Source organism: Corylus avellana, chromosome ca5 (assembly GCF_901000735.1).
Source record: "Corylus avellana chromosome ca5, CavTom2PMs-1.0".
Lineage (NCBI taxonomy): Eukaryota > Viridiplantae > Streptophyta > Magnoliopsida > Fagales > Betulaceae > Corylus > Corylus avellana.
In genome coordinates, this window is record NC_081545.1 from 6,433,956 (window position 1) to 6,442,762 (window position 8,807).

The 8,807-nt window shown below is 43.1% G+C and overlaps 1 pseudogene; it reads left to right on the forward strand.

The window, feature by feature from the left end:
* LOC132181655 (probable terpene synthase 12) overlaps positions 1–7,818 on the forward strand; it is a 56,109-nt pseudogene extending 48,291 nt beyond the window's left edge.
* The last annotated feature ends 989 nt before the right edge of the window (positions 7,819–8,807 follow it).

An 8,807-nucleotide genomic window follows, 5' to 3' on the forward strand; every position in this document is an offset into this window, starting at 1 on the left:
ATTCGTTGCTTAAGGTAGCTAGGAATTTGCAATTGTATTTTCCCGAGTTATATCTTGGGGATTTCAACTTATCCATAGTTATGCTACCTTGTGATAATTGATTGCTACCTCGAGTTAGGTCTCGGAGAGTTTGGTTGCTGCTCCGAGTTTTAGGCCTCGGAGAGCTTGATTGCTACTCCGAATTTAGGTCTCGGAGAGCTTGATTGCTATTCCGAGTTTAGGTCTCGGAGGGCTCGATTGCTACTCCGAGTTTAGGTCTCGGAGAGCTTGATTGCTACTCCAAGTTTAGGTCTCGGAGGGCTTGATTGTTACTCCGAGTTTAGGTCTCGGAGGGCTCGATTGCTACTCTGAGTTTAGGCCTCGGAGGGCTCGATTGCTACTCCGAGTTTAGGTCTCGGAGAGCTTGATTGCTACTCCGAGTTTAGGTCTCGGAGAGCTTGATTGCTACTCCGAGTTTAGGTCTCGGAGGGCTTGATTGTTACTCCGAGTTTAGGTCTCGGTTATATTATGTGAAGAGAATGCTCCTTTCGGTTGCATCATTTTTGGGACTTGGAAGAGCCTTTTCAGCTGTCTTCTTGGAGACTAATGAAATTATTTAATTTGTACATACGAACCTTATATGCTGCATAACTCCGAGATACTTTTATTCATTGAAATAAAGTAATGAAATGACGAACAGATTACATATCGCAGCATTTTAGACATAGTACTTTTTAAGGTGTTTAGCATTCCAAGGCCTCGGAAGAGCCTTACCTTTGGAATCTTCCAAGTGGTATGCTCCTGCTCTTTTGCATTCAATCACCCTATAAGGTCCTTCCCAATTAGGAGCCAGCTTTCCCTCAGCCGGGTCCTTGGTCGCCAAAGTAGCTTTACGTAGAACCATATCTCCAACTTTGAAGCTTCGAGGCTTGACCTTTTTGTTGAAATAACGAATCACTCTTGCCTGATATGCTGCTATAGCCACTTGGGCTTGATCCCGCTTCTCTTGTAGCAAATCCAAGTGCAGCTGTAACCCCTCATTGTTAGTCTCGGATTTGAAGGTCTCTACGCGATAACTGCCTGAGCCTACCTCGGCTGGAATGACTGCCTTAGTTCCGAATGCTAAGGCATATGGTGTCTCTTCGGTTGGAATTCTCTTGGTCGTTCGGTACGCTCACAATACTCCTGGCAGATCTTCTGCCCAGTTTCCTTTCCGATCATCCAACTTCTTCTTTAAGATCTTGAAAATTGTTTTGTTGGTGGCCTCTACTTGCTCATTTGCCTGGGGGTGCCCTGGAGACGAGTAATAGTTCCTTATTCGCAGCTGGGCACACCAGGCTCGGAATGACTCACAGTCAAACTGCTTTCCATTATCTGTGATAAAAGTGTGGGGAATGCCATACCGACATACGATATTCTTCCATAAAAATCGCTCTATTGCCTTAGCCGTGATATTTACCAAGGCTTCAACCTCTGCCCACTTGGTGAAATAATCTACAGCAACAACTGCGAACCGCACACCTCCCCTGCTCCGAGGCAGTGGTCCTACTATATCTACCCCCCATTGGGAGAAGGGCCAGGGTGAGGATATTGCACTCAAGTCTTCAGGAGGTTGATGAGTGATATTTGCGAATCGCTGGCACTTGTCACAATTCCTGACTATATCTGCCGAGTCTCGACTCATGTTGGGCCAATAAAAACCTGCTCGTACTGCTTTATGCGCCAATATTCTGGCCCCAGAATGGCTTCCACAGACCCCTTCATGGATCTCTCTAAGGATATAATCTCCTTCATCCTTCGAAACACATTTTAAGAGCGGCAACGTGAAACCCTTTTTGTAAAGGACTCTATTTATCATTGTAAACCTTTCGGCTCTCACCTTCAACCGGGTAGCAAGCTTTCTATCTGAAGGAAGTACTCCTCTTTCCAGGTATTCCATGATTTCCGATTGCCAATTAGGTATGGTCTCGGCTGTCGAGACCGACACCGCCTCGGTAACTGATGATCGTGGAAGAATTTGGATAAGAGTCTCGGATTCAATTTCTTCACTGGCTGTTGAGGCAATTCTGGCCAACTGATCTGCTTTTTCATTCTCTGGTCTCGAAATTTTCACAATGCTAAACTTCTTAAATAAAGCTTGCAAATCCTGTACCCTAGATAAGTACAGCTTCATCTTATCTCCCTTGGCTTCAAATTCCCCTCGAATGTGTCCAACAACGACTTGGAAGTCACTCCGTATTTCTACAAATTCGGCTCCCATTTCAAGAACTAAACCGAGTCCTGCCAAAACTGCCTCGTACTTGGCCTCGTTATTTGTGGTTTTGAACTTCAACTTCAATGAACTACATAATTCTTCCCCATTGGGAGTAATCATTAATATTCCAACTCCACCACGCTTTTTTGTAGATGATCCATCTACGTAGATTACCCAAGTCTCATCACTTGGCCAGCTGGTGATGTCTGGCAAATTAGTGAATTCTGCCAGAAAATCAGCCAGTGCCTGGCCCTTGAGAGAATTCCGAGGGAGAAACTCGATGTCGAATTCTCCTAGTTCAATAGCCCAATTGGCTAATCTTCCCGAAAGATCTAACTTTCTTAGTACTTTCTTTAGAGGGTATTCAGTCAACACCCTGATAGTATGAGCTTGGAAGTAGGGTCGGAGCTTCCTGGATGCTATAACCAAGGCGAAAGCCAATTTTTCCATTTGGGGATACCTTTCTTCAGCACCTCTCAAAGCCCTACTTGTGAAGTATACTGGCTTTTGAGCTCCCTCCTCTTCTCAAATTAACGCAGCACTGACTGCCGTTTGGGACACGGCTAGATACAAATATAGTACCTCCCCAGGTATTGTCTGGCTCAGCAAAGGCGGGCTCATCAGATATTCTTTCAGCTGTCCGAAGGCTTCTTCGCATTCGTTTGTCCATTCAAAGGCCTTTCGCAAGACTTTAAAAAACGGAAGACACTTATCGGTTGATCGTGAAATGAACCGATTTAGTGCCGCTATCCTTCCTGTCAACTGCTGGAGCTGTTTCAAGTTTCTTGGAGATTGCACATCCAAGACAGCTTGTATTTTTTTAGGATTGGCCTCTATTCCTCGGCTGGACACCATGTAACCAAGGAACTTTCCTGATGAAACTCCGAATGCACACTTTGAGGGATTTAACTTCATCCCGTACTTTTTCAAGGTTGCGAACGTTTCCTGCAAGTCGAGTATGTGGTCTTGTGGCAACACACTCTTGACTAGCATGTCATCAACGTACACTTCCATATTGCGTCCGATCTGGTCTCGGAACATCTTATTTACCAGCCTCTGGTACGTTGCCCCTGCGTTCTTTAAACCGAAGGGCATGACTTTATAACAGTACAGGCCTCGGTCAGTTATGAACGCAGTTTTCTCACGGTCTTCAGGATGCATGTATATCTGGTTGTACCCAGAGAAGGCGTCCATGAAGCTGAGTAAACCGTATCCAGCTGTTGAGTCCACCAATGCATCGATGCGAGGTAATGGAAAACTATCTTTTGGGCAGGCCTTATTGAGGTCAGTGAAATCTACACACATCCTCCATTTCCCATTGGACTTCTTGACCTATACTACGTTAGCCAACCAATCGGGATAATATACTTCTTCAATGAAACGAGCTTTGAGAAGTTTCTCTACTTCTTCTGCTATGGCCTCATTCCGTTCAGGGGCGAACTTTCTTCTTTTTGCTTTACTGGTTTCACACTTGGATCCACATTTAGCTGGTGGAGGATGTCTTCAAGATCAATTCCTGGCATATCTTCGTAAGTCCACGCAAAAACTTCTAAATTTCTTCTTAGGAAAATGATAAGGCCGTCTCGGATTTTGGGACTGAGCTGCGTCCCAATCTTCAAAGTCTTGTCTCCAATTATTACCACATCCTCCAGAGGTTCAGCTGGTTCCCCTTTTGGGTCATTCCTGTTATTCCCACCTACTGTTCCAATTACAATAGGAGTCGGATCCGAGACCCTCCTGAGAGACGTATTGTAACATCTTCTCGCCTGGGTCTGATCTCCCTTCACTTCTCCGATTCCTTCTTCTGTCGGGAACTTCATCATCAAGTGGTATGTCGAAGTTACGACCTTCAACTTATTCAAAGCAGGTCTACCGACAATGGCATTGTAGGCACCTGGTCGGTCGATAACCAAAAAATCTACCATCACAGTTTTCTGCTTAGGTGCTGTTCCTGCCGTTACAAGGAGTGAAATAAGACCAATTGGCTGGACCTGCTCTCCTGCAAATCCAACCAGGGGAGAGCTAAATGGTGTGATCCTGTCACGATCGATACCCATTTGTTTAAAAACTGGCCAGTACAGTATATCAGCCGAGCTTCCATTGTCCACCAGAATTCTGTGGATCATATGGTTGGCCACTGTTACAGTTACTACTAGCGGATCATCATGGGGCTGCATTACCCCCCTAGCGTCCTTTTCAGAGAAAGAAAGGATCACTGAATCCTTTTTTGCAACTTTGGACGGTCTCTGCACTGTAAAGACTTCCTCGGCCTGTGTCTTCCTAGCATGGGCTTTCCTGGCCGAATTAAACTGTCCTCCACCAGCTATTCCTCCGACAATAGTATGGATTTCTCCTACTACTCCTTGATCCCGAGGGGGTCTCGGATCTTCTCTAGGACCATCATCCCGATCACGTCTCGGCTCCCGTGCCCTTTCAGCTCGGTTTCCATCTAATAGGAGAGGCTGTTGGTGTACCACTCCTTGGTTCCTTGCCCTTGCTAGGAATCTTACCAGTCTTCCATTTCTAATGAAAGTTTCAATTTCCTGCCGCAAGGTTATGCAGTCTTCCGTCAAATGTCCGTGATCATTGTGGTACTCGCAGAACTTCGTCCGATCTCGCTTCCTCGGATCACCCCGCAACTTACTTGGCCACCTAAAAGCTGGGTCTCTTCTGATTTCCATAAACACTTCGTTGACCCTGGTATTCAAAGGTGTGAACCTTCGATCTTCACGTCGCCGAGATTCTGTCTTTGGGGCTGATGGTACAGTCTTCTTTACTACTATTTTCTGAAACCTTTCTTCCTTCGGAGCGGACGCTATAGGTGGCTCCTTTTTGGCGTCCTCCTTCTCCCGGTCTTCTTCCTCTTGACCTTTTGTGAGGGCCTTAATCATTTCCTCCTGATTAATATACTCTTCTGTTTTGGCGATAAACTCGGGAAGAGTTATTTCTGTAGAACTTTTTGATACTTCGGCCATTAGAGGCCCGTTTGGCCTGACTCCATGCCATAATGCAGATAATACCGTTTGATCCCCCGGATTATCCACTAACAATTTTTCTTTATTGAACCTATGCATGAAATCCTTCAGACTTTCTTCCTTCCCTTAACGTAATGACAGTAAGCAAGCCGAGTGCTTCCTTCTCTTCTTGGTAGCGAGGAATTGGCTTAAAAAGAGACTTCCAAGTTCTTTGAAACTATCTATTGACTTGGCAGGCAATCTGGCAAACCAATCCTGAGCAACTCCTTCCAGCGTAAGAGGAAAGGTTCTGCATGCAATTTCATCTGGAAACCTATGAAGGGAAAAGTGAACTCGGACGCTTTCCATATGTTCAGAAGGGTCACCACTACCGTTAAACTCCTTGACGCGAGGCATCTTGAAGTTTTCAGGCAAAGGGAAACTTAACACTCGTTCAGTGAAAGGCAGGTCGGTGTTATCCATAAGCCCCGAAGCAGGGGTTTTTCCATCCTTTTCAACCAGCTTGCGAGTTAGTTCTTCGTACTTCTTCTTTAAATCTTCCATGTCAGCACTCATCTGGGCCTCATTTCGCCCTTGAAATTGCTCCCTTCGAGGCCTAGTATGCTGAGACCTCTCTGGGTTCTGCTGCTCACGATGCTCCTCATTCTGGACAGTAGTATGATGGCTAGCTTGGACTGAACTTGCTTCCTCATCGCGATGGGAACCTGCAGTTCGCTTCCCATCACGAATCTCCCTTCGCCTTTCCCTCTCACGCCGTTCTTCACGCCTTCGTGCATGCTCTTGATCCCTCTGACTATTCCGGCCTTCAGCAGCTGTGAGCCTTGCAGCCAGGTCTTCATTCTGCCTTTTCAGAACCTTCATAGATTCAGACATCTGCTTCATGAATTCGGCTAGATCGGATGGTGGTGGTACGTTGGAGGCTGCAGCAGTGGAACGGGTAGTCACCATTTTAGATTAGTAGAGAACTGATGAAAATCGAAGTTCCCACAGACGGCGCCAAACTGTTAATGCACAGTTTTCCAAAAGATGAAGTGGCACGCCTGCCGAGTTTGAGTTGGACCAACACCCGAACAATTTGACTACACAACAAAGAAGAAAGAAGGATCGAAGTGACCGGGGGTGAGCCGGCGTGAGCACTCCGATGCCTAAGTCGGAATGGGAAAGGATACTAGTAACAACTATAGAGCTCAAATTATGAGAGTTGTGATTACCTTTGCTTTGATCATATGACTTGTATTTATAGGCATTGGAGGGAATTTGATTTCCCACTTATTAAGGAATCTTATCCCTTGATATCGGCTAAACAAACATTTGAATGAAAAGATTATGTTTGTTAGTTCTTCCACGATTTAAGCGACTCGAGATCAGAGGATCAACTTCGTAATCTTTTAAGATATCAGAGTTATTCCTTTTACTGCGACTTAAATGTCCTGAGTTATTCTCGGACTTCATGGTCTCGGCTAGGGGTTGCCTCGGATTGGTGGTCTCGGATCACATGAGTAGTCCTCGTCTCAGATTACTTGAGTAGGTCTCGTCTCGGATCACTTGAGTAGGTCTCGGGCTTGGGCCTTTTGAGTAGGTCTCGGACTTGGGCCTCTTCTGGCTGGGCCCAAGGACTGCTCAATAAATGGTAAGCTAGTTCATGACCCAACAATGAGGATCTATTTATACAGAGAATTTGGTTTACATAGCCGTTAAGGATTGATGTTGTGATCTTCTATACAAGGAAATTGTTCACGTAGATGGAATGTTAACGTTACAGGCTTGAGATTTTATTTTCTTAATTAATTTATGGCCGTTGCTAATGTTTTCTTCCTCAACAAAAGGAGAAAACATCCTTCCATACCTAACAAAAGCGGTATGTGCAACCATTCTATTTTTTTTAGATGAATTGCATTTTGTTTGAAATATTAAATCTAATACTCTTGGGGTTTTTTCTTTTATTTTAGTGGGCTGACCTGTGCAAAACATTCCTACAAGAAGCAAAGTGGTGTTACAACAAAGATATGCCAAGCTTCAAGGACTATCTTGACAATGCATGGCTATCCGTTTTGGGGGCGATTGCCCTTGTTCATTCCTATTTTTTCTTAAATCAAAAGTTCACAAAGCCGGCACTTGAGGGCTTACAAAAATACCACGACCTTTTGCGTTGGCCGTCAATTATTTTTCGAATTTGCAATGATTTGAGTACTTCAGCGGTATTCATCTTATAGCATTCCATAGTGTCTTTTTGTGTTGAATGAATTTTAAGGTTCATTGGAAGCACTATTTCACACTAACATATTGAGTTGCTTATTTGAAATACAGGGAGAGTTAAAGAGAGGCGAAACTGCAAATTCAATTCATTGCTACATGTGTGAAACTGGTGTTTCCGAGGAAATTGCTAGCAAACACATGAGTAACATGATTGATTGGTCTTGGAAAAAGATGAATGAAGAGTGAGTAGTTGATTCTCCATTTGGAGAAGGGTTACTGGTAACAGCAATCAACCTTGCCAGGATTGCCCAGTGCACATACCAATATGGAGATGGGCATGGAGCACCAGACAATAGAGCAAAAAAAGGAGTTCTATCATTGATAATAGAGCCTGTTTCACTCATTGAGAGTTAGACCCTTGGTTATCAACTACGAATATGTGTATGTTAAAGTATTGATTAAGTAATTAATTTTTTTTTTATTTTTTTTTATTTTTTTATATATCAGCCTAAGCTTTTGGGACAAATAGTGATATGACATGGTATGAGAGCCAAAGCTCTTAAGTTCGAACCTTGACATCGTCAATTCAACCCTCATTGAAATTAAATATTCTATGTGTTAAACCTCATCTATTCAAAGATTTTGAGCCCACATGTGATGGAAAGTGTTAAAACATTGATTAAGTGATTAAATTTATTTTTTCCTATCTACTTAAACTTTTACGATAACTGATATTTTAAAAGTATGTGTGATGGAGAAGTGAGTTGAGAATAAAAGTTTTGATCCAAACTAGTAATTTAACGGTATGTGTGGCGGAGATGTGAGATGATTATAAAAACTTGGTTCCAAATAATGTAGAGGTCATTAGCTAATTTTATGCCTAAAATAACCATAGAAGACTTCTAAATAATTAGTGGATAGTCTAAGGCTCTGGGGCTCTTTTATGTTGTTTTGTTGGAAAGTGCTAACCATTGTCTACACAAAAAATACAAAAGTGTTGGGTTCAGAGTCGGTTTAATTTTTGGTAAGTGCTAACCATTGTCTATGCTGGTCGAATTACTTGCAGTAGATTTACAAATATAGGTTGTAGGTGCGCCTAGTGGTATTATAATTTTTACAATAAATTCTTAGGTTTTAATACCGCTAGAATGGTATAAAGTCAAGAAATCAAGAAATATATATACATTTTCTTAACCTTTGATCTAATTTTCGTAACTCTCCACTTTGCACATAAACATATATAAGACAACCAAAATATTTCAAAATTGAATAATCCACCGATTTACCTATACCATAATTATTCTAAAACCTTGAAATCAATCGCTACAAATGGAGGTTGATTTGAGATGAAGCATGCATAACTAACTACATCAACCCATAAGCCTTTCAGCGTCGTACATTTA